General features: G+C 38.0%; 2 protein-coding genes and 1 pseudogene across 4 annotated transcripts in view; 1 reads left to right on the plus strand and 2 right to left on the minus strand.

Moving 5' to 3' along the window:
- The window catches only part of USP53 (ubiquitin specific peptidase 53), a 60,508-nt gene extending 50,514 nt beyond the window's left edge, over positions 1-9,994 (minus strand). The window contains exon 1 of one of the 3 annotated variants that reach the window (XM_003357043.4): positions 9,590-9,994. The gene's annotated coding sequence lies outside the window, so the exon portion shown is untranslated. The other 2 variants (XM_013989339.2, XM_013989341.2) reach the window with 2 other exon arrangements.
- LOC100626577 lies at positions 995-6,698 on the minus strand (annotated as a pseudogene).
- Positions 10,006-26,651, plus strand: part of SEC24D (SEC24 homolog D, COPII coat complex component) — a 444,678-nt gene continuing 428,032 nt past the window's right edge. Inside the window, exons 1-2 of the mRNA XM_021100700.1 lie at positions 10,006-10,138; positions 14,810-14,893. The gene's annotated coding sequence lies outside the window, so the exon portion shown is untranslated. The remainder of the gene's footprint in view (positions 10,139-14,809; positions 14,894-26,651) is intronic.

Genomic DNA, 26,651 nt, shown 5'->3' on the forward strand with positions numbered 1-26,651 from the left:
TTAGAAAAAGAGACAGAGACATACAAAGAGAACACCATGTGCTGAGGACAGGCAGAGGTTAGAATGATACAGCTACAAGCCAAGGAACACCAAGAATTGATAGTTATCACCAGAAGCTAGAAAGCAGTAAAGGAGGCTACACAGGGCCCTAGGAGGAACCAGTTCTATCAATACCTTGGTTTTGGACATCGTGCCTCTAGAACTGTGAGAGAATAAACTTCTATTGTTTTAAACCAAGCGGTTTGTGGTACTTTGTGACAGCAGCCCTAGGAAACTACTACACTAGCTGATAAAGTCATAAGGCTCCTTTATTTGTTCTTTTAAATTTTATTGCTTTTTCTTGATTATAAGATAGTATTTGTTTTTACATAAATATCTAAAATAAAGCAAATAAGAAATACCTACAATCCTATAGTAGTAGAAAACAACTGTTAATAAAGCTATTGAAATATACACTTTTTTGAATATTCACATTTATTTGGGAAATTGCTTTACTTGTAAACTCACAACTGATAAGGCACATTGTTGCAAAATCCTGAGGGAGGAGGGAGAGAGACAAATCCAAGAATCTTGATAGAGGACAAAGCGTAAAGAGCTTCCTTGTTTCTCCCCTTCCCTCCTCCTAGTTCAGAACACAAAGAGCCAGGATTTCCAACTCCAGCTGGCCTCCTCCTCACTCCCGCTCTTGTTACCAAACTTCTTTTTAGGCAACACATCCTTAAAAATGAAGTTCTTGTTGTGTTTTTTTAGATTTATACTATGTCCAAAAAACACTGCTTGGAAAATTCATTCTTTGTACTCAAGTATTACCAAGAATTCTTGTACAACAATTGGTCTACATTAAAACCTTGGCAAGAGAGTTTCCATCGTGGCTCAGTGGTAATGAACCCTGCTAGGATAGATAAGGATGCTGGTTCAATCCCTGGCCTCGCTCAGTGGGTTAAGGATCCAGCGTCACCATAAGCTGTGGTGTAAGTTGCATATGCAGCTCAGATCTAGTGTTTCTCTGGCTGTGCTGTAGGCTGGCAGCTGTAGCTCCGATTCAACCCCCTAGCCTGGGAACTTCCATATGCTGCACCTGTGGCCCTAAAAAGCAAAACAAAAAAACCCAAAACCTTGTCAAGATTATTGGCCAAGCCAAATCAAAAACCAAGCAGATGGTGCCTAAGGGCAATAGCTCTGTTAGGAAGTGATGAGCTACTCCTGTGTTGTACAGGGTACCAGAGGTGGTCAGTTTAGGTGCTGAGGTCCTTCTGTCCTCAGAAGCATTAACCCAGGTCTGGGCCAATTCAATACCTCAGCCACAGGAAGCAATGACAGCTACAGATAATTAAAATACAACACAACAAAGTAAACCAAAATAAAGCTTTCGCCCTTGAATTAAAAAGTAAAATAGTTATCCCTCAGGAATGCTCAGGAAATGTTGAAAAAGAAAAAAAAAGTGTTCAGAGGGTATACTGGCTGATATCCGAGTGTACTGCATCTATTCTCCCAGCAGGAGGGAGGAGAGTTTTCTATACAGAAAGAACAGACCAGAATATGTACTGGTGATCATTTGGTTCAGGTGAGTCAAGGGCTCTGCCCATCCAGATGGGTAAGAATTTCTCCAGAATCTATCTATAACATATAGTTCACTCCATTCATATTTAAGTCTGTCTGCTATCAGCTTTATTGTCAAGACATGCAACCAAGAGGGGATTTGACACATATGGTGACATCAGCGCATTTGAACATAAAGAGCATCACAGCAATCACTGTGCTTTTGAGCTGCATGTGGAAGGTCTATGCAGTTCGTCAGCTTGTTTCCCTTGATTTATGGAAGAGGTAGGTCAATTGGCCAAAAAAAAAAAAAAAGAAACAGTCTTCAGGAGGCTAACAAGATGAAGAGTGGTGTTGTGATGTGAGTTTACATGTCATTATCTGCACTAATCCATGAGGGAATTCAAAGGGAAAGACTTGTCACAACAGCCTATCACTGTGCAAAAGAGGCACCCTGGACAAGGGCAATCAGCATCCTCTCCCAAGACAGTTCAGGGAGTGGCAAGAGAGAAACATGACTACCCTGAGTTCCCTGTTATTCAATAAAATATCAACAGGATGTGCTGGGAGGCCATCCGTTTTACAAGACCCTGCTAAATCAGGGCTGGCTTGAGAACCTGGTATAATTCACCTTCTAGAGCAGAGTGTCCTTCATGACAAGACAGAGCAGAGCACACAGAAGAACAGAGTCCAAAATTATCTGCTGAGAATAATTTAAAAATGAGGGGCTTCAGAGGACCACACCCATTACACAAATAAACAAGAGAAGCCAGGGACCCCACAACCAAAGGATCCAGATCACGTGTCCTTTCTGTTTACATAATGTGTTGCTTGTTTCATTCAAATATAAGTTTTTCTGACTAAATTTTTTAATGAGGGTTCCAGAGGTAAAGGCAGTTTCCCAGGAGAAAATAGCATCCAGAGAGGTAAGGGTTGACAGGATGCAGCCTGTCTGCACACAGATGAAATTATACGGGATCAAACCGATGAGAACTGAGAAAACCTGAACGATGAGGATGTTCAGAATCAGGGCCAAGAGGTTCAGGAACAGGTTTGGCGTCATGGGGAAAAGTCTCAAAAACAGTAAGAAAAAAAAAACAAGTTGTTTCTGTTCTCCTCCACCTTCCTTTGCAGCAGGGCCACTTTGCCAGGAAAGTAGGAGACCACCAGCTGTTTGCCGAAAACACTGGAAAGAAATGGCAGCATCTGGCACCCATGGAGGCCAGCACACAGCCCAGCAAAAGCCCCAGCCATAGCCCAAACAAAGCACCAGCTGACATGTTCTCCGTCTTCTTCAGCACAGACATGCTTTTCTTCCAGTTTCCAACAAAGAAACTGCTTAAGTGGATCCAGCCTAAGCTGAATGTTGAGGGAGGAGGAAGACATGCAGGAAGCTGGAGCCGGGGATGGCAAAGCCCTGTTTGTAGAGGTAGGCACTGCAAAAGAGTAGGAACACATAGGCCTGGTGCTCTTTCCAGTACTCTCAAAGGAACTCAAAGAATTCCCGCAGCTCCTCCACATCCATGGGGAACCATAGTGACCTGTCTCCAGCCTCCTCGGCTGAGCCTAGTGTCAGTCCACGGGGCAATTGTGTCGACAGCAAATACAAGGCAAAGACCAGAAGGAGACCAAGCAGGGGACGCATCTGGGCACCCTCACCCCGATCCTCAGGTCCACAGATGAGCGTGGAAGCAGCCCCAGGTTCCTAACTGCTCACGTTGAAACATATTCTTAATAATACCCTAACCTGGTCGTTCAACTGTAAAGTGAAATTTCATTCTAACATTTTTTTTTTTTTACTAATAAGCAGTATAGCTACTCAAGGAAGACACTGAAGACTTTTCAATGATATACTACAAATGCCCATCTTACTAGAAAAAAGTATTTAAGGCCTTATGTTAGATAACTGGATAGCAAGCTGAAGAGGTCTATAGCAAGCTAAAGTAATTTTAAGAAAACTATTTTAGATCTCTCATTTTTATAAAATTGAAGGATTATAGTAAGAAAGATAATTGAAAGATAGATATCCTTTGATATAGAAAACCACTGTCACTCTACAAATGGAGGAAGTGGACATTAGAAACTTTAAAAAACTCAGAAAACAAAATTAAAATAATTAGGACAAACTACATCTCCAACAACAAAAACAGCAAATTTTAAGTAATTTTCAATGTTTTGTATTTTTTTTGCTCAATGTATTTGTATCTGATAAAGAATTGTGCTTTCTTGTGTATTTTACTAATCACCAGTTTTCACTTATAACTAAAGAAAAAGAGTGTATGTATATCCAGAATATAGAGGATGAACATTAAAAGCAATGGCTTATGGCAATCTGCTTTAAGACATTATCTTCAGAAGAAAATTATGCCAAAACAGGCATAACCTAACATTACCTTGACAAAACCCCAAACTGAACTCTTGCTTTACTACAACTTTTTCCCCATCTTAACTGATGGTAACTTCATTACAGTTGCTCAGAACAAATATCTTAGGATCGTCTTTGACTCCTCTTTCTTGCATATCTCAGTCAGAGTATGACCAATTCTCACCATCTCCACTTCTATACTTCTGGTCTTACCCATCATCAGATCTTGCCTGGACTACTAGAAGAGCCTCCTGTCTCCTAACTTCTACCCTTATTCCTTTGAGTCTATCCTCAAGATTAGACAAAGAAATCTCTCTAAAATTAAGTCAAAATGTCATCCCTTTGCTCAAAACCTTGCAACACATCCTTATTACATGCAGATTAAACTGCAAAGCCAATACTATCTGATAAAAGTAAAAAAACCTTTCTCCTGTGCTCACACCACTTCTGAGACCAGATGTATGGGTTTTTCCACAACAAACAATTCTTTAACTCTCAGTGGACACTTTAACACTATCGCAGTTGGTACTAGATTCCACATATCAAAGGCTCAGTCCCACGAGACTAACCTCCAATTTTAGATACCAACCACAAGTGTCACCTGTACTTCTTACCGGCCACCAATAAATTAGGGGTTCCCACGGAATTCTTCCATGAATTCAATTAACTTGCTAGCATGGCTCTAGAAAAAAAGCTTACTTGAGTAGATTTCAAGTTTATTATTAAAAAAAACACAGCAACTCAGGAATAGGTAGATGAAAGAGCTGCACAGGGCAAAATTTTCAGGAAAGAGTATGAAGCTTCCATGCCTTCTCAAGAAACACCTCCCTCCCAGCACCTCCACAAGTTCACCAACCCAAAATCTTTCCAAACCACTTTGGTTAGGATTTTTTGGCATGCTTGGGTTAAATATTTGGTCATTATCAATCTCTACCACTCTCCCCTCCCTGAGATGGTGGGAGGGTATAGCTGAAAAGTTCCAGTCCACTAATCACGTGGTTAGTTCCCTAGCAACCAGCATCGACTCCTGAGGCTATCCCCCAGCCACTAGTCATCTCATTAGCACTAAAAAAACAAACAAACAAACAAAAAAATTATCACTTTGGAGTTACCAAGCATTTTAGCAGTTGTGTGCCAGAAATGGCCAGAGACCAAATATCTATTTCTTATTATGTAACATCTGCCTACCCTCTCATCTCTAAACTTCATCTCTTACTACCTTCCGTTTACATTTTCCATTTCAGCTACATAGGCCTCCTTGACATTCCTGAACAAACCATGCAAACTCCTCTAAAACCTTTGCACTATCAATTCTTCTGCCTGGAATACACGTCCCCTTGATAACCACATGGCTTCTCCCTGGGTAACTTCATGATTGCTTGGCTCAACAATCATCTTCTAGATGAGGCCTATACTTATTTAAAATTGCAACCCACTCCACATACCCAGTTCCCTTTGTCCTGCTCTACTTCTTCCTTTCTTCTTGGCATTCTTCACCAATATAGTAAATTAACTTATTATATTTATTATTGTTTCTAATCCTCTTAGAATATAAAATGAATCCCAAGCATCTAGAATAATGCACAGTACACATGGAAGGTAGTCATTAAATTATTGAATGATTCTCAGGAAATAAAATGAAATCTCAATTAACAAAACCTCTGAAATCAGTATTCCTAACAAATATGACCTAGGCACTTTCCCACCACCTGGCAGCTAGGTAAGTGTCAGTAGTATTCTGACAAGGGAATAACATTATCTCAGGCCTATTAAGCAGTACCTTATAGAAGGAAAAATCTTCTAGGGTTCAAACAGTTTCCTCCCTAATAGCAGAAGGCCATCATTACAGAGGCAAGAGTTTATTATGCAGGCTAAGAAGTTTAGAAGAAGCCAAAACAAAGTATCTAGTAAACAAAGAATGCCTTGATGGGTTCTTGACAAGGATAGAATCCACCTTCTGATACTAACCTCGTGATTCCCAATTATTCTACCTTTGAAAAATTTCCACCAGTATAGCACATTACTCAACTACTCAATCATTAAAAGGCAGATCAGTTAAAAAGCAGATCAGGTCCATCATCTATAATCAAAATCTAAAAAGGTTCATAGAGTTATGATAAGAATCTTAAAGCATGCATAAAATATCTAATAAATGCCTAAAACATAGAAGGCAGTCAGTAAAGGCAAGCTAATTACAATGACAGCAAAAACACAATCCTTGATATAAAATGGTTTTTAACAATAGAAACACACATTTGAATAAAAAGTAAAAACTGTATTATGCTATTTTATACCCCATTTGGTTATCTTTCTCCATTCCCTTAAACGGGAGTATCAATCTTGACTAAAGCCTTAATCCAGATTAGTGGCATCAGATAAACTGTACAATAAACTATTAATTTCTAAGTTTTAAAATTCATTAATAAGTCATTCTTAGTAGAAAACAAGCTATTTATAGAGCTATCCTTCTTTAAGGAAATTTAAAATATGAAAAATTCTAATTTACAAAAAATATTTGGGAATGCTTCACTTTACAGTAAAAGCAGATTTGCCACGGATTTTAAACGTTCATTTATAAACTGTCTGGACTAGAAAAGAAGAAATGAAATTAAATGTTAGAAGAGAATGCTTCAGAGTAAAGAGAAAGCAACGCTAAAATAATGTAAGTAACAGAGATTTTTTTTTACTTTTTAGAGCCCCACCGCAGCATATGGAAGTCCCCAGGGTAGGGGTCGAATTGAAGCTAAAGCTGCCGACCTAGGCCACAGCCACAGCAACTTAGGATCCGAGCCATGTCCTTGACGTACACCACAGCTCACAGCAATGCCAGATTGCTGACCCACTGAGTGAAGCCAGGGATTGAACCCACATCCTCATGGATCTTAGTCGGGTTCACAAAACACTGAGCCATGAAGGTAACTCCTCAGAAAAGATTTAATTTAGAAAAATTCAACCTATGTACAATTTTTTGGAAAAATAATACAAAACTTCCTTCCTGACAATTTTAATTCATAAATAACATGATGATCCATCCAGCCATAAACAATAACTAGAGCACTTAAAATGCACCTTGACACTGTTCTCATCATGTCTCTGGGTCACAAGAATGCTCCCCCACCTCCAGCATTACCAACCCTTGTGTTGTCCATCCAGTATTCTTCTCACACTAAAGATGCAATAGACATATCTCCTTCCTTCGCTTATTCAGTCCTTCTTCTACAGCAACACAGTTTAAACCTTTAACAATACAATTGTACAAAGAACAGTGGTAACACAAAGATGAAGAAATCTGCCCCCTGCCCAATCACAGGGGGTGGGGGTGGGGGGACTAGGAAGTCAGAAAAGAAGAGAAGCAGCATCTCACAAAGGCAAGAATATTGGGGAAAAAAAAAAAAAAGACTTTTATCTTTGGAAACTCAACGTAGTTGGGGGAAGAATGGGAGTAGTCAGAGATGAGGCTTAGGAAAGGAAGAACTCATATTTCTGACTACTTCAACAATGTCATTAATTTTCCAATCTCTATTGCTTAGCATACAACACTAGGTCAATAAAATATTTATTGAATAAATTTGCTGGCTCAGAAAAGTACAATTTAAAAACTTATAAATTCCAAAGGAAAAGTATTTCTCCAAACTGCTTTTTGCAGGTTAATATTCGCAAAAATAGACGACTAATGTAGTTATTTCCAAATTAATTCAAAAATACCGTGAGAACTCAGATAACTGACTTAATTCATTAAAAACAGTAAAGATACTGAAATATGGTCTATGTTGCATAACATGTTATTTTCTAATGAATTACAAATCACAAAGCAAATTTTCTTAAGTGACTCATGTAAAACAAAAATTCTTCAAGAAAAAAAAAATCTTCAACCAGATGCAATGGTTTGTGGTACTCTTGTGTATGTCATGGACACCTTTGGTGGTAGTGAATACTTTGGACCCCTCAGAATAATGTTTGTGAAGTATAAAATAAAATTGAGGGTATTAAAAAAAGAAAAGTAAGTTCCTGTTGTGGCTCAGTGGTAATGAGTCTGACCAGTATCCATGAGGATTCGGGTTTGATCCCTGGCCTCCCTCAGTGGGTTGGCGATCTGGCGTTGCTGTCAGATCTAACCACTGACCGTAGTTTTAATTGAAGATCCCCAGTTTAAGAGAGAGGACATGGGTTAATCTGGAGAAGCAAAGAACTGATACTTTTTGCCTAAATATCCTATATATGTAGTATTCTTATTATTTAAAGAAAACTCAAGAGTTCCCTTGCGGCAAAGTGGGTTAAGGACACAACGTTGTCTCTGTGAGGATGTGGATTCAATCCTTGACCTCACTCAGTGGGTTAAGGATCAGGTGTTGCCAAGGCTGTGGCACAGGCCCCAGCTGCAGCTCAGATTCGACCCCTGGGAGGGCAATTTCCATATGCCACAGGTGTGGCTGTGAAAAGAAAAAAAAAAAGCCTCTAAAGTATAAAATAAAAACAAAAACCTTGTTTTTTCAGGAGTGTAATTAACTCCTACCTGCTGTGAGTTTGTCTATTTGGAATTCTTAAGACAGTGGCAGATAAATCACATATTACTTTTGTAAAATAAATTTCATTTGGTTTAATTTCTCTAACAAGATTAAGATTTCTGCCTAGACCATCATCATGGAACTGAAAAGAACAGAAAATAAAACTAAACACAAGTGTTAATTTAGCCAAAAGTCCATTCCAATCTGAACTGTTAGCGATTTTTCCTCCTTTTAAATATGGAGAATTAGCAGTGCTTTTCTTTAAAGAACCGAACTAAAAGCGAATCAGACCATGATCATAAAAAACCTCCTAAATTTAAGTATCACTCAGAAATAGCCTTTTAAAACTCCTTGCAAAAATATACATATTTTTTTTTCCAGATGAGAAAACATTTGGCAAACTCTGCTATCCAACAAATAAAGCCTTGCAGTACATTTATAAGCATTAATCAGACTTTGCATTGATAAGAAAACCTGTAGCAGGATAGCAAAACCTCAGAGCACGCTCGGTTTGCAGGCTTCAGAAACAAATCCTCCCTGTTACACCTGTGCAAGTACTTCCTGTTCTTCAAAGATGTTTAAAAGTAGTTTGGTAAACGTCCCATAAGTCGCCATTTAAAAGCTAAACATTAACTTTATAAATTATTACTACCACCCAGAAACCACCAGCCCAAAGATTCTCACAAATCATATCTTCTCCCAAGACACCAACATAACCACCTGGATCCCTTTAAAAAGCTGCTGCTCCGGACAGGCAGTGGCTTGGAAGTGAGGGGCAGGCGCCAAGTAAGGATAATATTCGTAACCCCAACGCACTAAACGACCCAGTGGGACCGCAGTTTCTGCCCCTGGCACGCCCTCAAACACTGCAACAATTAACAACCAAGACCCAGTAAGAAAAGCACCCCCTCCTTCCGCGCGGGCGCCTTTACCCTGGCCAAAGGCATCTCCGCCAAATCCCCGACCCGGTGGGGAGTAACCGGGAGGGCTGCATGACCTCGGGCGCCTGAAACCCGGCAACGAGCCCTGAGTCTGCCCCGAGGAGGGTGGAGTTGGGGAGGAGGTCGCAGGGCTGCGAGGGGAGAGACCAGGTCTGAGGCTGGAATGAGGGTATTCCAGTCAGGCCCGTGTGGGAGCAGGTCGTAGGATCTTCGTCCAGGGACTAGTTTTGTAGACTTACCTTGAGCTCTGCCCTTTCAGCGAGAATAGTATGCGGTCCAGGTAGAGAAACAATGGCCTTCTACTTCTACAGAGCTACCTCCCGTTGGCCTAGCTCCGCCTCAGGTCGACACCAAGCTGTTAGACAAACAGCTGCCACCGTAACCGAGGCTCACCGGGAACTGGAGCAGAGGCTACTGGTCTCTGCCGCCTAGAGCTCGACCCAGCGCACGGAGCATGCGCACATGCCTCAGCACTCCAGGGCCAGTGAGGGCAGTGACACCTGCGATCAACAGGTCCTGGTAGCTCCGCCCTTCTCCCCGCCTCACCCCTGCCCCGCCCCCCTGGAGCTGGCCTCGCCTTCCCGCACACCAAACTGGCCCCGCCCCCCGCAGGCGATTTCCCGGCTTTCCGGACCTGCGAAACTGTATTCCCGCGGGGGTTAGATGGGGCGCGCGATCCAGTCGACTTACTCCGAGGCGCCAGATCCCGCGAGAGCAGGAGCTTGACCATTTTTCCTAAGGCGGGAGCGGGCTGCTGGGGCTTCTCTGTTGGAGGAAAGTGGCTGCAGGTTGGTCTGTGTGGTGTAGAGGGAAGGAAGGGATAGTTCCTCAAGTAGAGGTGATTATTCCGGTAGTCTTGGTCATTTATTCAGTATTTTCTAAGCTCAGGGACGCGAATCCACCAACGACTGCCGTTTAAGTTAGGTGTTGTTACCTCAGAGAAAACTATTGCCTGGCATCGAAACCCCATGTGAATACACAGGTCTCTTTAGCTTTCTGTGAATCATTACAATATTTGCAGTTAAATGGCTTCCATTGGCTTAAATGTATATCACCCAGGTTGTTGTTTCGTGACTATTAATAAAATGAAAGCTTTTATAACACGTTGACCTGGTTAATGGTTAATTGTGAGAAAAAATTGGCTACCTCCATACTGTACTCTCAACAGGTTTTAAGTTGCAAGCTAAAGCTTGGAAAATGGGCTAAACTTTGTTCAATAATAACATAATTCTTTTTGTTTTGGGGGGGTGCGGATTTTAGGGCCGTACCCTGTGGCATACGGAAGTTCCCAGGCTGGGGGTTGAATCAGAGCTGTAGCTGCCAGTCTACTCCAGAGTCACAGCAATGGCCAGATCCAGATTAGCTCCTGCCACCTACACCACATCTCACTGCAGGCGGGGATCCCAGACCCACTGAGCGAGGCCAAAGATTGAACCCACGTCCTCATGAATACTGGTCGGGTTCATTATCTCTGAGCCACAGCGAGAACCCCCATAACATATTTCTTACAAATGGTAGTAAAGGAAAAATTCACTGTCATCTTTAGTATCAAAGATTGCTCTCAATAAGTAGTAAGTAAGGTTTTGGAACTCATTTCTAAGCTGTTGCAGGTAGAACATACAGACTATAAAAATCGATTTAACTAAACTCATAGGTACTTCTAAATGTTTATCTGAAGAAACATTTTAGATTGGTATAGGTGAATAGTACCTGAGACTGAATCACTGAGAATTTATTGAGCATTTACTATGTTCCCTTTATTGAATTGGGCACTGAAGAAAATAAAGTGAAATTTAAGATATGGTCCCTGCCTTCAGGAAATTTAAAACTTTTGGAGAAGGAAAAAACTCTACATTTAAAAAATAGCACCATTAACTCTCTCCTTGGTTTCCATAGTGCCGCTTTCTGCTATTTCTGCCACTACCTCTCTGATGCATTTTTAAATATATTTTTTTTATATGTGCCCTCTGTGTTCCCCAACTCTCCATTTTCTTTTGTTGTTACTCCTGTCTCCTTGAGCAGTAGCCTCCCCATGATGAACTTACCAGCTATCCAGAGCACCAAGGACTCCCAAATATCTATCTTCAGAGTAGACCCTTTTAAGCAACAGCATCTTCATTTGAATTTCATACAGGCAGTTTAAGTATGTTCCAAATTGACATGAGCATCTTTACTACTCCTTACCCCTAGTGCCTTATCTCTTCCCACCCATCTGAAACCTAGCCCACTTTCATCTGTATTTCAGATAATAGCATCCAGTTGCCCAAGTCAAGAGTCTATGAGTGCCTTTATATTACATTTCCTTAATTCCTCTATCCTAATATCAAACTCTATTGACTAATCTCCTTAAGGATCTGTGGAATCAAACCCTCTTTTTAATCTCTGCTCTCACTGTCTTAATCCATCAAGTACTCATCATCTCTTCTGACTCCTCTCCCTTGGACTGTTTCAACAGCCTCTAGTTATATCCCACTTGAGTCCAACCTCTAGTCTATTAATAATATTTCTAACATGATATTCCTCTGCCAAGATTTTTTCAGGGGCTCCCCTTCACTTTTATGATCTAGCCCCATACTGTTAATCTCATCTACCATTCTTGCCCATTGACTCCACACCAGTTACACTGAATTCCTTGTTCTTCTGTGATTCTGCTAGATTCTCAAGGTCCTTGAGGTCTTAGTTGAGTACTTACTTCCACCATGGAACTTTTCATAACTTCCTGACTCAGACCTGCCTTTCCTTCACCCTTTTTAGATGTATTTCTAACAATTATATTGTACTGTAATTATCTCTTTGCAAATGTAACTGACAGAGCAACCCCCACCTTCATTCTTGAAAAATAATTTGAACTGTGGATAATAACCACTCAATACTATCTCCCTCATTTAGAGATTATAGAAGAATGCTCTTCAGTTCACCCTGCTCAAGAATTTGACTAAATCCTGACTATATACTTTAATCGTGTAATTTCAAACTTTGTACCAGTTTGTGGCACATCTAAGTACTGGGTTTTAATGGGTCACAAATTAAGCATAAAAAGGGCAGTCTGAAGAAGAATCATGGCAAGAAAGGAAAATTGACAGTGTACTGCATTTTAGGACAGGAGTTGCTGCTAGAAGACTTTGTAGTTAGAAATGTCACAACATAGGTTTTAAATGTATTGCCTCTGAGAATTACAGTTTGTCTTTCAGGGATGTATGTATATGTTTGATTCAATAGTTATTTATTGGGTGGACCAAATTAGTGAAGAAAGATCTCTGCACCTCACACTGGCTTACGATCATGAAAGAGAACATACTTGGAATGCCATAGACCACCTTATATTTTTTGACTGAGACCTAGTCAAAGTTTATATCATCAATACCACCATACTTAACACACCTCTTACTATTATTCTGGCGTGGTTATAACTCAGACTTTGGGAGATGTACCATCTTGTGGCAATATTCACCTTATCACTAAGTGGTAGGAGTAGCGTTCTTCTATCCTGAGGAGTTGTGATCCAATAGTTCCAGGAGGTAATCAAGAGTTGAAGGTGTAGCAAACCATGACTGAGCTGAATAGGGTGAAGTACAGAAGTATAGAGCAGTAGTAGCTGAATGTCTGACTCAGGATTGCATACGAAACAAACTTTATTCTAAATGTATTAAGGAAATGTTGAGGATTGGTGAGTGTTATTTTTTTAGTAAGCTTCTAGAGATCAAGGACCATATTTTTTTTTATTGTTCTATTTCCAGGGCATAAAACTTCAAGTGTTCTTTGGATAGACTGAGACATTGGAAGTTTTGTTGATTTTTTAGAGAATGGAGACATCTATGTGGACCAGAATTGTTAGGGAAGACTTCTGTGGGAAATCAGAGATGAGCTTGAAAGGTTCATGGGTAGGCACATTTGAAGACACTGAGGAGGAGACATGACTACTTCACCAGCAAAATTTTAGAAACAAATGAAAAAGGCCTATTGTGGCAGGGCTATAATAGGAACCCTTTGTAAGTTCTTGAACAGGATGTTTAGTTTGGAACTATATACAGAAGATTTGTAGGGGAAACTGTAGTTAGGCAAGAAGATGAGCTAAACCAGTGCAATTCCAGAGAAATCTTCAGTCTGTGACTTAATGATGAGGCCAACCAGAAAAATCTAGTCACAATTGACTGCTTCCTCCTTGACTCACATCCTAATTTTTGTAATACCATTCTCTCTCATGGCTTTCCTCCAACCTCTTTGGTTGTTCCTTTTCAATCTGCTTTCTTTTTACACTTTCCAGTCTACTTTTATCTTCTGAATGATGGTGTTCCTCAGTGCCTGGTCATAAGATCTCATTTATCCTCATGGTTTTAAATCTGTTTCGCGCACAGAAGCCAAAGTAGTCTATTTAAAATATCCACGTTACTTCCCAACTTAAAATTGTTCAAGAACTTACTATTAATATAAAAAATCCAAATTCTTGTTAAGGCCTACAGACCTCGGTCTATCCTTACCTCCCTAACTCCCTAACTTGAGTATTTTGCATTCTTTATTCCCTACGCCTAGAATAGTGATTTTCAACTGGGAATGATTTTGTCTTTCAGGGGATATTTGGCAAAGGCTAATACATTTCTGGTTGTCACTGTTAGGGTAGAGAGGATGCCACTATTGTTATCCCGTCCATTGAGGCCAATGATGCTGCTAAACATCCTACAGTGGAAAAAACAGTCCCCTACAACAAAGAATTATATGATTCAAAATGTCAGTAGTGCACAGGTTGAGAAACCCTGACTTACAGCACCTTCTCCTGAATCTCCAACTGGCTGACTCCTTTTCATCCTCTCTTCTTCAGTTTTAATTCCATCTTCTTAGAAAAGTCATCCTTGACCTAGAACTCCCTGTTTATTGCTATCACAGTGTTCTGTTTATTCATCTCATATCATTTTTCACAACCTGTGATTATTTAGCTTATTCTGCTTGTTTATTATCTTTCTCACTATCTAGGAAGCAAATCCCATGAAAGGCCTCTCTTGATCTTCATTCTTTCTGTAGAATCTAATGCAGTGGCACAGAGTAAACATCAATAAAAAGTTGTTCAACAGATTTATGGACATAGAGAACAGATTCATTGTTGCCGGGGGAGAGAGAGGGAGTAGGATGGACTGTGACTTTGGAGTTAGTTGATGCAGACTATTACTTTTAGAAAAGATAAGTAATGAGGTCCTGCTGTATAGCGCAGGGCACTAAATCCAATCACTTGTGATGAAACATGGTGGAGAAAAAGAATGTGTGTATATATGTGTGTGTGTGCATGTGTGTGTGTGTATAATTGGGTCACTTTGCTATATAGCAGAAATTGACAGAACATTGTAAATCAACTATTAAAATTTTCTTAAAAAGTTTGATACCTGAATTAGTATCTACAATAAGTCACTGAATGAAAAGTTAAAAATAAGGCTTTCTTTTCTTCTTTTTTTATTTCTACAAAATTAAAGTATACTGTTACCGAGATCAGAGTGAAGACACCTGGAGAGAAGTTGTCATTGCTAAGAGTGTCTCTGGAAGACTCCTGGTCTGCGGTTAGTATTCAGATGCTCTCCATGAATACCCTTCCATCCTAAGTAGCTTCTTACAATTAGAACCAGAAGTAGAGTCATATTATGGCCAAATTAACTAATGTCTGGAGATGATGAAAACCATTCGGGGGGAAAAAAGGAAGTAAGAGGATAGTAACAAAAATGAGATAAAATTATATTTTTAATCAAGTAATCTCTAAGAAGCTTAGAAAACCTAATTTTTTACTATGTGCACATCTGAAAAACTGTTTCAAAAATGTATTAAGGAGTGTCTGGTTAATATACATTTCAGTTTTTTCAATTAAGGAAATATGTATTGTGGACATATATTGCTTTGTCTTTTCCTGCTTTTAAGTACTAGATCCACACCACTGAATCACAGGATGGTTATAACTTCATGTAGGCATTTTACTATTTTTTTGGCTGTAGCTACTGATGTAGGGGTAATTCAGGCTAACTAGCATCCTTTCTCAGGAGTTTTCAAATTAGAGCTTGCAGAAAAGATCCATTTTTTTTCTCTGATTGCAAAGCTATAAAAATGTGAGCTCAAGAGTTCCCTCATGGCTCAGTGAGTTAAGTATCTGGCATTGTCACTGCTGTAGCATGAGTTCAAGCCCTGGCCCAGGAACTTCCATATGCCAAGGGTGCAGCCAAAAAAGAAAAAAAAAATGTGACCTCAGAGGTGTGGTAATGTGCCTTTTCATTTATAATATCTAGTCTGGAAAAATAAGGCAGATATGGGGAAGGCAGGAGAGAGAACGTCCCTGAAGGACCTCTATCCTTTTATAAAATATGGAATTCAAGTGTTGTGTTCATTGGACTTCTCAAAGCTCTGTAACATGACATTTTGTTTAAACATCAGAAGATCATATTTAACATCCAGGACATCTTAGCCAGCTCTTCCATAGCCAAAACTTTACTGGCCATACATCCCAATCTTTCTAAGCCTCTGCTTTACCAAAATCAGCATTAGCTAGTTAACTACAGTTAGTGGTTTAACCAGTAGCCTCCTTAATTTTTGCTGACTTATTGTCAGCTTAGGCAATTTCATTACCTTTGTTTGTTATTTCACTTTGAAACATCCTAATTTTCTTATCTGTAAAATTGAGGTGAGAAATAATACCTATAAATGCTGTCTTTTGATAATGCCCCAGATAAAAGCAACTGTAAGGTCTTATACTGTGTTATTATGGCCATTAGTGTTGTTATTATGATTACCAATACTGCTGTCATCAATGATAATGTGATGCTGTTAGAACCTATATGTTGTTTTTCTTGCTGTAGTATGTATTTTATTATAATCCCAGTGATGCAGGAGACTTTAGATTCCATCTGGTCCAGCCTCCCACTCACTAAAGAATCATCCCTGCCAGTGGCTGTCCACCCTTTGTTCAAATATAGTGACAGTGATAGAAAACCTGATGCTTTATGGGGCATTCTTTTCCTTTTTAAGGCTTCTTTTAACTGTTAAGAAATTTTCATCACAAAGGGTTGAAATCACCTCCTAGTAATTTCTACACACTGGCCTTATTTCTGTCCTTTGCAGCAACAGAAATCTATTTTCTCTCTTCTATAATATCTTTTGTGTTTTAAAGCTAGAAGTATTCCGTACTCTCAACTTTTTGAAAGCCTAGTATTAAACTAATCCACTCATTCATTCATTAACTATTTTATTATGCATCACTGTATCCTACAAAGATTTAAAGTAAATTCTAAAAAATAAAATAGAACAAAATGAATTCTAACATGTAATATAAAACATGGTCAAATATAAGAAAAAGAAGCAGAGCTATAGGAAATTAAATATGAGTAGAATGTAAAGAATGAAAGCTAAAGAACAGAAATATGCATGAGCCTTTGGTTTAAACTTGTTTGGCTCTGATTTAAAATCAAAAGGGAGGAATTCCTGTTGTGGCGCAGTGGAAATGAATCCGAATTGGGACTAGGAACCATGAGGTTGTGGGTTTGATCCTTGGCCTCACTCAGTGGGCTAAGGATCTGCTGTTGCCGTGAGCTGTGGTGTAAGTCGCAGACCCAGCTCGGATCTGGTGTTGCTGTGGCTTTGGTGTAGGCTGGCAGCTGTAGCCCCAATTAGACCCCTAGCCTGGGAACCTCCATATGCTATGGGACAAAAAAAGACAAAAATAAAAATTAAAAAATAAATAAAATCAAAAGGGAATATGATATCTAAGTTATCAGAAACAGGAGAACATTTTTCTGTCATCAAATAAAATGCTTTTTCCCCTATGTCAGCCTCCACCTGAGGAGGCTCTTATCTCTGTTCACTGACAATAGGCTCATCAACATGTCCCTGGAAAATGAAGTAACAGGCTTCAAAAATCCATGAAATGAATTCAGGACGCACTTTTGTTGTCAACCTCTGAAAAAAATGTGATGCCCAAAAATAAAAACAGATTTTTACAATTAGCTTGATTATGGTTTGGAGAAATTATTTCCTCTCTTATTTCAGACACTGTTGTTTTTATCAGGACAGTTTAAGTAAAATTGTTTTAACTTATTGTGCAACTATGTCACTTTGTTAGCCTATATAAGTTTATGTTCAAAATACTAAATTTTGGGATTTCCCATTGTGGCTCAGTGGTAATGAATCCAACTAGTATCCATGAAGATGCGGGTTCGATCCCTGGCCTTGTTCAGTTGGTGAAGGATCCAGTGTTGCTGTGAGCTGTGGTGTAGGTCACAAATGTAGCTTGTATCCTGTGTTGTTGTGGCTGTGGCATAGGCTGGCAGCTGCAGTTCGGATTCGACCCCTAGCCTGGGAACTTCCATTTGCTGTAGGTGCAGCCCTAAGAAGCAAAATAAAAATCAAAAAACCAACAAAATACTAGATTTTTTGTTTCATCGTTTTGTTTGTATGGATTAATATTAAGCCAAGTTTCACAAATTTTAATGCTATTAGTTTTTTTTAAATCTTTCTAGGGCTGCATCCTTGGTATATGGAAGTTCCCAGTTAGGGGTTGAATTGGAGCTGTGGCTGTCAGCCTACACCATAGCCACAGCAACACTGGATCCTTAACCCACTGAGCGAGGCCAGGAATCGAATCTGAGTCCTTGTGGATACTAATTGGGTTTGTTACTGCTGAGCCATGTCGGGAACTCCAATGCCATTAATTTTTTGGGATACAAATGCTTATATTGTCTCAGAGCACTGGCAGCTTCATAATCTGTTTCCTTTATTTCTTTAAAATACCATATACCTAATCTCTTAAGAGTTTAGTCTGTATCTCATGATTCTTCCTCAATTTTTATATTGCCAAAATTAATAGTATCTTCTTTGTCTTCAGCTAATCATTGAGGAAAATGTTGATGAAGGCTAGATTCAGCTCCAGCTATAACTGAAGTTAACCCTAATGGCAGCATTAAAATTGTTTGGAAGCCAAGTAGAGACCGTGTTTAAGGGCAACATGGTACCATAAAAGAGTATCGCCTTTAGACTTAGACAGACTTAGGTTCAAGTACTGACTTCACCATTTATTTTATGTGTGACCTTGAACAGTTATTAACTACTTTTAAAACGCAATTTCCTCATCTGTATGTAGTAGGGTGTCCTAGCTAATCCCTAACTGGATTGCTTTTGACAGGATTAGTAAAATTGCAACCTCTGTGGGCATTGATTTGCATGATTTTATTTTCTGGCAATATTTTGTAATCTGAGAGAAAGAATGAAAGAAAGAGTTGAATTTCTTGTGTTCAGAAGCAACATGATATGATAGAATGGATGTAGAATTATGGAATTCTTGCTCTCAAGTAGCTCTGTTGCTGTGGGCAGGTCAGTTTACCTCTTAACCTTTCTTAATCCCTAAAGAAAGGAATTGGGAGTTCCCGTCGGGGCGCAACTGAAACGAATCCGACTGGGAACCATGAGGTTGTGGGTCCTATCTGTGGCCTTGCTCAGTGCGTCAAGAATCTGGCCTTGCTGTGAGCTGTACTGTAGGTTGTCGACGCAGCTGGGATCCTGCGTTGCTGTGGCTCTGGCATAGGCCGGCAGCTGTAACTCTCTTAGACCCCCTAGCCTGGGAATCTCCACATGCTGCGGGTGTGGCTCTAAAAAGCAAAAAAAGAAAAAAAAAAAAAAATAGGAGATGGACCACATGGTTCTGAAGTAAGGGATTGGACCACATGATTCTAAATACTAAAGATATGAATAAAGGAATCTTTTCCTAGTTCTTACTTAATTCCAAAATATCTCAGGAACTGAATGCTTTATGTAAATTATTTAACTTTCCCAACAACCCTAAAATAGAGATTAATATTCTTATTTTAGAGACAATGAAAGTGAGATGCCTAGCACAGTGTCTGCCATATAGGAGGCACTGAATAAACAAACTGAATGAAATAGAAGAACTTACCAGGTAAGTATGATGTCTGGTTATAGCTGTGGAAATACAGTAGAGTAAGTAGAAATGAAGAAGGTAATATGTACCACTTGAATAGATCAAGGAGTAAAGGTCAAAGATATCTACCTTTTTGATTGAAAGCCATTCAGTAGGATTTTTGGTGCATAAATATAATTTCTCTTTCACTTTTTTCTAAAACAAGTTTTATAACATGTTTTATTTATACAGTTCTTTAGAGTCTTAAAGATAGAAAGGATATCAGAGATGAGTTCTCTAAAATCCCTCACTGTATAGATGAGAACATTTAAGTTCAGGGAAGTAAAGTTACCTTTAGACACTAATAGAACCAGGACTAGAATTCAATTCCTATTCACACAGAATTTGCCTGGTGTGAAGTATCTTTCATGAAATATTCTGAAATTTCAATCAGAAATAGTACTCTTTTGTTTCTTAAAATGCAATCAAATTTCTTCTGTATTCAAATACTTATGGTAAGCATAATTGACATCTTTGTGCTGTGCTGAAAGACAAGGGAAGGGGAAAATAAGGAAGAAGTCAAGAGCATTTCACAGGTAAAGATTTTCTTTTTATAAATCAGAATGTCTATGGTAGTACTCTGACTTTATGAAAAACACTGTGGTGTTCAGATATGTGCCAAACTTATTTTTCTTCCTCTTGGGAATATAACAGATTTAAGTCTTTATGATGTATGTGTGTGTATACACACACAAAACTATACATCTTAGACTATATTGTTTTTGAAGTAGTTCTTTAAGAAATGCAATCATAAAATAACACTGCCTTTTGCTCATAACTTATTGGCGAAAGCTGTGAATCTAACGGAAGTTTCCCTGGAGAGCACTTTTCTTTGTAAGGATGATAAAAATATTCAGGGCACCAGTGTTTTCAAGTTGAACTTCCTTGTTGAAATTCACTTCACAATCAAAAGAAAAAAGGAAAATAAGGTTTGTTTTTTAGTAGAGTAATAAAATTGTCAAAAAATATTCAGTGATAGAAATAATTCAAAGATTTATAGGTAAAAGCAGAAATTTTAGAGTATTTAATTTCTTTATTTCTTAACTGTTACTGCTTATGAGTTTTTCATTCTCTTATTTGTAAAAAAGCCCTAAAACTCAAATTATGTTGGAGGAAAAAACAAACTCTTGGCAAATAATATCCTTGAAAATGTGTGCTAATGCCTTTTTGTATATTTTTAAATCAGGATTTTCTGATTAAATTGTTTTCTACAGATTTTTTTCTGCTACTGTTTCAAAGTCTTTTTATTCTGAAGAACTCTATCAAATTAGTTATAGTAATTTTAATGTGATGGAGAAAAGCCATTCTAGTTGCTTAAAACAGTGCTGACATTTAAATTTTAAATAGCATTTATTAGTACATAGAGCTGGAATTTTCAAACATTTTAGACTACAACCTAGAATAAGCAGTGTATTTTACATTGTGATCCAGTTCACATGAACACATATAAAACAAAATCAGTAGTTTCCTGAAATAATACTATTTCTATGAGTGATATGCTCTGATATTTTCTTTTATTCTCTTCCATCTCCTTTGAAAAGCTGCTGATCATAACCATCCAAATTAGTTCTTATATCCACTTAATAGAACAGAACCATAGTTTGAAAGACATGGACCAAGAGGTTTTTAGTGGACGGAGCAATGTTTACTCTTTTCTTTAATACAGTATGGAAATGTATTCTCTTCTGGTTAGAAAATATTCATTTTGGTTTGATATTGTCACATTAACTTTTTTTTACTGATAAAGTAAAACTTACTAACTTGTAAAAAAAAACAAAAAAAAGCCTTTACTCTCTGGTTCCACATTTTTATTAACATTACCCTGATTCAGTTTTATTTCTCTGTGACTAATAAAGTATACAAGTTTTATAAGGCTATATTTATATAGACATAGATAAATATGAAATCATGTATAGTATGTGATGTCACCAGAAGGTGTGTGGATTGTACCCATGTGGTGGATTGTGTTCTCAACTGGATAGGAGAGAGAATAAAATGGTGGGAGGAGTGTTACAGCAGAAGCAGGACTCCTGGTTCTAATTTTAAACATGCAGTGTGAGACTGGGCGAGTTTCTTAACTTCTCTGACCTGAGAGTTTCTATTCTATAAATGAGGGACTTGATCTAGAATATTTCAAAATAGTGTCTATTTCTCAAGTGTTTTGATTCTAAGCAAATAGTTGTTTATTTAAACCAAAGAGAGTGTTTCATTATACTATTAACGTAATACCAGTGGATTGTATTTGGTCAAATAACATTTTTTGCTTCTTACTCATTTATCTAAAATATCAGGATTTCCCGTCGTGGCGCAGTGGTTAACGAATCCAACTAGGAACCGTGAGGTTTCGGGTTCGATCCCTGCCCTTGCTCAGTGGGTCAGCGATCCGGCGTTGCCGTGAGCTGTGGTGTAGGCTGCAGACACGGCTCGGATCCCGCCTTGCTGTGGCTCTGGCGTAGGCCAGTGGCTACAGCTCTGATTCGACCCCTAGCCTGGGAACCTCCATATGCCCTGAAAGCAGACCAAGAAAATGGCAAAAAGAAAAATAAATAAATAAAAAAAAATTTTAAAAATAAATAAAAATAAATAAAATATCAATATTCTTTGGCATGCAAGCAATTGGGCACTTAAGTAAACGTCAGGGTATGATCATTAACCAGAATTGATATATTTTATATACATATGCATCTGAAAACTTGATAGTTTTTCCCTGTTTCTATGTATCTTAGTCTGTTCAGATTACTGTAACAGAGTGGCATAGACTAGGTGGCTTATAGACAACAAATTTCTTTCTCGCAGTTCTGGAAGCTGGGAAGTCCAAAAGCTAGGCACTGACAGATTGGCGTCTGGTGAGAGCCTACTTCCTAATTCATAGATGGCTATCTTCTCTCTGTGTTCTCGCATGGGGAAAGGGGCAAGGCAGCTTTGTAAAGTCTCTCTTATATGATTCTAATCTCATTCATGAGGACTATACCCTCATCACTTAATCACCTCCTATAAAGGCCCACCCCCTAATATTATCACATGGAGGCTAGGATTTCAACATATTGATTTTAGGTGGGCCATGCTCATTCACAATATAGCATTATGATAAGTTTAATGTGTTTTTGATAGATTTTGATGAGTTTGTGAGGAAATTCATTGTAATTAATCGTGAACTCTATCCATTTCTCTTTCTGTATACCAGAGGTAAAGAATATTTCTTGGATAAATGTGGTCTGTGTTGTCATTTGACCTTATGTTCTGAAGTAAAAACTGAGCTTAGTGCGCTGTATGGCCTAGAAGGTAGCCTTGCCCGGGAGGCCTGAAACATGAGGCAAATCAGTTATGTTGCAGAATCTTCATTAGCGGCAGTTTTGCTTTAGGTAGAAGTAAGGCAAGATAGATAATAGGAACTGAGTTTAAAATTAGGCTTGTAAAGTATTCCTGCCTTTTCAAGATAAGTTGGGAAAGAAGAGAAAGTTGTTTCAGGATGATTGTATTTTCCATTATGTTTCCATTAGCTCATAGAGGAATCTCCTCCTTTCCCTTGTTATGACTACCATGTACCTAATTTCTTTGAGCAAGGTGGAAACCCCACTGAGAAAGGGACTTTGGATGATTGTTTTTATTCATTATATTCTAGAGAAGATCATGTCAAAATAGTGAATTCAGAGGCAACATACTTTCTGATGTGAAAATTTTCAAACAGATATTTAATTAAATAAAAATCCATTTTAGTCTGTAAAAAGAGATGAGGGATTATATACCCATCAGTCCCATGAGAACTCCTTTCTGTGTGTGTAATGTATTTTCTGAACAGGTATCCACCATAATAATGATGTTTTTAAATCCTCGAATGACCTCTAAAATATGTGAATGTTCACAAGAAATAGTACCATTTTAGTAAGATCCTAAAAAGTCTCCCTTAATTGCAATTTTGAGTCTGGAGAACAGAGTTAGCACTAATGCTTATCCTAAAAAGTAGTCACGCCACTTTGGTGTTTATGATTATGTATGTATTTAATATCCTCATTGCTCCAGCATATATTAGTTTCAAGTCAAGTTCAAATATATTTGTCCCAAAGGAGTTCCAATGTAACCTCTAATCTAATTTCATTCTAAATTCCTTTGCTTTTTTACTGTGTGATCTTGATGATTTGTAATTTTGTTAATAATAATAGCTAGCACTTACCAAGCATTTACCATGTATTGGGTAATATACTTTATAATGCATTATTTTTAAGATAGATACTAATTTTATCCCTGTAATTAACATACATTTATTTATTTAACAAGTTTTTGTTTTTCTTTACTATACACCAGGCACAGATACAGCAGCTTTTTTAAAGTAAAGTCTCCACCCCCAGAGAGCATTCATTCTGATGGGCAAGATAAATAATAAAAGAATAAATACAGACATTGTAGGTAGCAGCTACATCTTGTGGATCTCTAACAATGCGGTTGACTAAGGGCCCCAGTTCTACTCAGTCTGACCTCTGTCATTGCATTCTTGCAAGCTTACCTTCCGTGATCTGTTCCTAGCCAATGCCGGACGATGACAGTGACCCTAGGCAGACCTGTTTCTGGGAAACACAGATTGCTTTGGCTCAGGGATCCTGCAGCAGCCTTGCAATCTTTTTTAGACCTCCAGGCAGTCTAGAACACTTCCATGACTTCCTTTTGAGGTCAGCTTGGGTTTCTCCTTGCCTATCTTTAACTATGTCCCCATTTTCTCTCATGTGGGCAATTTTCCTAACAAAATTCTTGCAGGTTTAACCTTTTCTTGACATTGCTCCTCAGAGGACCCAGACTAACACATTATGTTAGGGAGTAATAAGGGCTGTGAAGAATAATAAAAGCACAATAAGGGATTATAAGTGTGCTTTCTTAAACAAGAGTGGTCAGGGAAGATCTCAGGCAGAAGGGACCTTTAAACCACATAAATAGTTGGAGAAAACTGATTTACACAGTGAAGTAAATTGCTCAAGATGTATCACTGATTTGTGATAGATCAGCAGGCAGCTGACATGTTTAAATACAGCTGCTTTCATATACAGTTTATAAGTGAGAGATGATAAAGAAAATGTAATGTGAGTATCAAATTGGGTGACAATTCATGTCAGATGATTGTGTGTATGTAGAACAAAGCTACTTCAAAAGAGGTGAGGAAAAGGCTCTAGAAAACATAAAATAATGCAATCGTTTCCTTTAAGCCTGCTTCATTCTGGCATTTTTGTCCCCATTCTTTTTGATTTAGTTTGCTAATGCTGCAATTTCTATACTAGTACTTCCATCAACAATTGAATTTACATTTTTTCCCTTCTGACTTTCCAGTCCTGTTTTCTGAACCATCTCTATCTCCTACACTGCCTTAATTGTCATGTGTTTTAAATTATTATAAAATCCAGAGTAATAAGAAGCATATTCTTTTTGAATCTGAACTATAACCTCTCAGAAATAGCTTTTTTTCCCCCTTCTTTGCCCACATATACCAAATCTTCCTTTTGAAATCACATTATATTGAGAAGCCAGGGAAAATTTATATCCTGGTTTGAAATCTCATTCTTTTATTTGAGGAATTCAAAGAGAGACACACCCTTTTATTTATCTAATAGTACTTCAGCTTAAGCCATTGAAATTCTTACAATTTTACTTACTTTTTTCTTAGTTCTGAGAAGTTTAACTTTTTTAAGCATTATAATTTTCTAAAAATTCTTTGATATATTTGTGAGGTGCTTTGGTTAGTTAGTTTGGAATAGATTCCCTTTGCTTGTTCTTTTGGCAAAAGCCTGGCACTCTTCCACCTTTCAAAGAAAGTGAACTGCCCTCCTGCCTACAGAATAGAACATGTGGAGGTTGAAAGTATTTTTCATAAGAAAGGGGGCATTCAAAGCAATACTTTCCTAAGCTTAAAAAAAGAAGTTGTGGCTGAGAAACTGCAATGATGTCATGTAAGTTTTATCTTGCATAAGCAGGAGAGTGAGGAAATTCCAGAATTAATAAGTCTGCTGGTACAGCTGTGCCCTGAGTTGGAAAGTTCAGGATGTTCTTTTCACACTCACGACTGGACATTTTGCCCCACATTAGCCTGTGTGAGAATGATTGGCTCCCTCCATTTCCAAGCTGCTAAAACATTTATAAATGGATCTATTTAGGAAGTGTAAAATTTTTCAGTGGATGCAATAAATGGTCAATTTTGACTAAAAATTATTTCTGTATTTGCCTTGATTTTGTAATAACTGATAGTTATTTTAATTATCAAGTCTTTTCAAACATTGAGTTAAGAAATGGAAGATACTGGCCTTGAGAAATGATTGAAGGGAGTGAAGAGTTAAAAGCCAAGAATGATCTTTCTAACCATAGATCTAGTTGTTAACATAGCTTTAGTATTACCTGGAGACCTGTTGGCCAGTTGATCATTAAGAAATTGGCCAAATAAAATAGGACATATAATTTCATGACCCAAATGTCCGTTGAGCAGTATAATGGAAATTGTATTTCTTCTAAAGTTTTGAAAAATAAATGATATTTTCATTTACAGGAATGTTTTTGGTGTGTTTTCACAGTAGATGATCTTGATGACAGTATGGCTATTAGTGTCATACATTTCTGTCCTTTTTTTTCCTGCCCTCTTTTTATTTCCTCTTCTTTCCCCCTTCATCCTTCAGGGAAAGAAAAAAAAAGCTTACATGGATCAGAAGTATGCAGAATGCTGAGCAGAAACAAATGGGTTTAATCAGAATATGTTTCTGTGTTTCTCTAATTTCATAATTAAACATGCATATTGCTTGTTTCAACATTCTGAAAGTTCACCTTTTTATGATTATGAGTGCCTGAATGATTTTTGAGGGTGACTCTAAAATGACTCAGCTTTTAGCTGTATTTTCCCAAAATTAATATAAGGGATATTTTTTATTATTTTGTCTAGACATAATAAAACAGTTTAAGGCTGAAATTATTTTGAAAGACAAGTTATGGACCACGAGTTCTTAGAATATATATTTTAGAGCCAGACTCACCAAGTTCTTCCACTTTTGAGCTAGAATTAAACTAGTCACCTTAGTTCTCTGAGGCTTAATTTTCTTATTTAAAATGGAGAATATTTATAATACCTTTCCCACAGGATAATGATTAAAATAAAATAAGATTTAAAATATTCATTCATTGGCTGTTATAAAGCAGTGAGTATAGGAACTGGCATTTAGAAGCTCATCAACAAATGTTAATTTTATTAATTTACTTTTTTAAAAAATTTTCTCTCTCCTTTATTTCATTTTTCATGTATACAAATGTGGGTGGGGAAAAAAATGCCAGTCTTTCTGCTGCTATAAAAAAGGCGATCATATTTCTTCAGTCTTTGAAAGAGTCAGTTGCTTTTCAGGTCAGTG

Source organism: Sus scrofa, chromosome 8, assembly GCF_000003025.6.
Source record: "Sus scrofa isolate TJ Tabasco breed Duroc chromosome 8, Sscrofa11.1, whole genome shotgun sequence".
In the NCBI taxonomy this organism is placed as follows: domain Eukaryota; kingdom Metazoa; phylum Chordata; class Mammalia; order Artiodactyla; family Suidae; genus Sus; species Sus scrofa.